General features: G+C 43.2%; 1 pseudogene across 1 annotated transcript; it reads right to left on the reverse strand.

The window, feature by feature from the left end:
- Positions 1-256: 256 nt before the first annotated feature.
- Positions 257-2,812, reverse strand: LOC149844879 (transmembrane 9 superfamily member 11 pseudogene; annotated as a pseudogene). The gene has a single exon (XR_016430148.1). The product of XR_016430148.1 is annotated as a transmembrane 9 superfamily member 11 pseudogene (transcript).
- Between the last annotated feature and the right edge of the window lie 1,374 nt (positions 2,813-4,186).

The raw sequence follows: 4,186 nt of genomic DNA on the forward strand, positions 1-4,186 counted from the left end.
GCTGTTCTAAAATTATGACAACTGCAAATTTTTAAAAAATTTGTGTAACATAATCCACACAGCTGATTATGAAATCCACGCAAATATAACAGAATAGATGCTGTCGGAAGAATTGCCTTATCGATCAGAAAAAGGTAAATTATCTTCTCCATACTTCAGAACTAAAATACAGGTCATCTTTTCCAAGTCTAAAACCTCATGCTTTTCACAAATTAAAGCACATGAACAGACAACTAAAAAAGAAAAGGACGGAAAATTTTTGCAATTGGCCTCTAATTCATAGGAACCTTGAAAGTATGTTATACTGAAAATTCAATTTAAGTTACTGAATGGTGTATGATTCTCTTCAACAAATTGATTTAAAAGTATGACATTCAGCAAAATCACTCCTACACCCTACACAGAGGGAGAGGAAAAAAGAAAACAGAAGAATCATGTTTCCAACTATATAAAAAGGGAACCTCCAATGACCATTCTTGTGCTATAACCTACCAGCAGCAGAAACATGACTTGCTAATCTGCCAACGAACAACAGAACTCTAAATGCAACAAAAAATAAAACAAAAGTTGAGAGGAATTCTTAATCTCATTTCAAGAATAACAATAGCAGGGAGGTTGGTGTTTGGACCAAATTTGATCTCAGTCGAGTTTGACAGAGGAGAAAAGGAAATGGACGAACCAAAACGATGAAAGGAAGCCAACAGTTCCTGCAGCAAGCATGATAGCTAGAACCATGAAAAGCGAGTAGCCCAGGTAAAGAATTGCGGAAACAGGGCCGCTCAAACTGCGGAGCTCAAAGACAAGGTAGTTGATGGAGTAGAGGAATATATAGACTGCAACAGAACCGGATGCAAAGAAGGATTTCCACCACCATTTCCAATCCTCTACACAGAGGTGCATGTAAGTCAGAACCAGGGAGACCTCGGCACACACCACTACAAGAAGCACCAATACAATGAGAAGGAATCCGAAAACGTAGTAGACTCGCCCGAGCCATAGACTGGACATGATGAAGAAGAGCTCAATGAAGAGGGTTCCAAAAGGAAGAGTCCCAGCTCCCAAGACCAGGAGCCAAGAGGGGTACTTTTGAGGAGGGATCTCCCTGGGGATCTGGTTGGTCCTAACTGGGTACTCAATTGAAGTTGCCTTTGCTCCAAGATACCCACCAACTAATGTCAGTGGAACAGAAATGCAGAACCACATTAGCAGCAGAATCACAAACAATGAGAAAGGAATGGCTCCAGTGCTCTGGCTTCCCCACAGGAGGAAATTCAACACAGTGAGGATCAGAAAAGAAATGCCAGGAAAGAAGCAAGCAACACCCCAGGAAATAGACATCCAGCCTTTGTGGTTCCCCACGTTGATGGTTCGCCACAGCCTCACTGCTACATAACCACCAGCAGCTCCAAGAACAAGGTAGAAGAACAGCATGCCTATGATCAATGTCCCGCGCGAAGCCGGCGACATGAATCCGAACGCGGCGAAGAAGATGGTCACGACACCCATTCCGAGTATCTGCACGCCATCTCCCACCAAGACGCACAAGAGCTGCGGGTGCGAAGGCGCCCGGAAGACATCCCCGACTACGAGCTTCCAACCGGAGAGCTCCTCGTTCATCTGCGCCTGCGCTTCCTTGTCGAGCTCCTCGTATCTCGCCAGATCTCGGCGAACCGTCCTCAGGAAGATTACGAACACGATTCCGGCGAGGAAGGTGACCACCATCAAGGAATTGAGGATGGAGAACCAATGGACTCTGGCTCCTTCCATCTTGAGATAGGCATCCCATCTGGACGGCCACTTGATATCACTCTCAACGAAAGCAACCTCATAAGAGAACAAGATGGGCTCGCCTTTCTTCACAGCCATGGAGAGTACAGAGGGATCACAATTTACAGAGTAAGGGAGCTTGTCGTAATAAGCTTTCGCTTTCTTGGCTGCTTTTGCGTTATGCTGGTAGCTACAGGGGACTACCTCAAACCCAACAACCATGTACCCTGAAGACACAGAATTTTTAGCATCCCTTTCTGAATCGGTAGTGGTGGGCAGCATCTCCATTGCATCCCCGGTGCCCATAACGCGAGCCACGCTCGGATCTTCATACTTGTGAATCAAAACCTTGAACTTCAGGTGATTGAAGACGTAATAGTTGCCCTTGAATTTGTATCCCACTGGGTAACCGGTCCATCTGAAGGCGGCACCACCCTTCTTGGCGTACCTAATAGCAGGAAGGTTTTCGAGGATGAGATTTACCTGGTAGAGCTCGTTGATTCTGCGGTTCAAGATCTTCACCTGCTCCGCCTTGAGCGGCCCCGTGCTGCAGAGGAAGATCTCCGTCTCGTTGCGGTTCATCTTGAACCTGTAAGGGGAACTCTCGATCCTGTCGCCCATCAGCAGCTCCCCAAGATTCTCTCTGCTGTCCTTCACCCCATCAACGGGCTTGCAGAAAGGGAGGCTATAGTAGCCGAATGGCATCTCTGTCTCCACAGAGGTGAGCGAATTCACCTTGACCCATAGCAGATCTCCGGTAAAGTACTTTTGAGGATAACTCCCAGGAAGGTAGAAACTCTCCCCAGACCAACCTATCAAGCAGAGACACAAAACCCATACCCCAAACTTGGAAGAAACGTAACCCATCTCTCTCTCTCTCTCGACAAGAATCAACTGGACCAGGTGAAGAAGAAACAGTGCCCTACAGATCTGAAGGGCAGCACATCTCCATGAAACAAAAGCACGAGAGAGAGAGGAATTCGCAACGGGAGGGATAGCCTTTGTGAGTCTACCACGTTGACGTCGTGAGGAAGGAATTTTCAACTTCCACAAATTTTTTTTTCCAAGCGTGGAAATATTGAAGTCTCCCAAGAACCAAAATTTACCGAGTTGGCTAGTCACCGACATGGTAAGAAAGAAACTAGTCCGGCAGCTCTAGTAAGTAGTTAGCAACGGCCCCATTTCACCGTTTGGACAAAGCAATGTTAGTGCACGTCACCTTGCAAGTTCGAACCTCAAATGGAATGGTTGTATAACTGGTAGGGTCTGCCTAATGTCAACTTTCTTTGTCAAAAAAAAAAAAAAACTTAGTCAGAAATGCAACAGTAAGTACGGCAGGTAGAGTTAGATCTTTGATTTTGAGAGTGGGTTTTATATAAATATTAAAAAAATCAATTTATTAAGTGAGTCAGTTTTTTAATAAAAAAAAATCTCAGCAAATCAACCTTATCAGATGACACTTGTCATTAAAAACAGAAATGTTTATAAATTTTAACTCCCTTAAAAGATATTAAAATAATAAATTGAATTGAACTTAATCAGCCTCTTTTGCATCGATTATTGGGTCAATTCTATTCCAATCGGCAAATTCAAGCCGATTCAGACTGATTTTGACAACATTGAGAGAGAGAGAGAGGTGTGGTCCTTTGGAGACAATGTACCTTGAATGAGCAACTCTTTCCTCAGTCCACATGTTCTGCATCCACTTCATATAATATTTACGATGGCAGTGATATTTTTAAAATATCTTTGATCTCTTTTTAAATGACAAAAACTTGATACAAGCACAAAATTTTTCAAAAATTTTTATTTCTCGCAAGCTTTTTTGGCTGCTGATATTTTGCGGTTTTTTAGCTTTTTTTTTAAGCTAGGCAAGCTGGGGTCAGGCACCTCTTTTAACTTTTGTCACTATGGTGCCACCAATATCATGTATATAGTTATCTTCTCGACACTATCATGATCATCCGTTATAGTGCCACCCGTTGATTATCACCACCATGCATCTCATAATAAAAAGGGATCCTATCTTTTGACATATGCAGAGGATCTTATCTTTGGACATATATGATGCAAAGAACTCTATGGCCATCCTGGACGTCCAACTGATGCAATTACACTGAGAAGGGTCAGTCTATATCCATGTGAAAATGTGAACCAATCCTAACCTTTACTCGGGCTTGATTATAGGATGAATTTCATCCGATCTCTACTCTCTCATATTAATATGATAATACCATCCAACGATGTTATCATTGAGCAGTCACCCCTTCTTAAGAAGCCTTACACAAGGACCACCAATTTCAACCACCGATTTAGTAGATTGATGCCACTCTTTCAACAACTAGGAAGGTTGTTGAAATGTACTACCTTGAATTTTGGCCTGCCATTTATTCATGTGATTCTCACATGGCCCCAATTC

Source organism: Nuphar pumila, chromosome 2 (genome assembly GCF_984573655.1).
Source record: "Nuphar pumila chromosome 2, dmNupPumi1.hap1.1, whole genome shotgun sequence".
Lineage (NCBI taxonomy): Eukaryota > Viridiplantae > Streptophyta > Magnoliopsida > Nymphaeales > Nymphaeaceae > Nuphar > Nuphar pumila.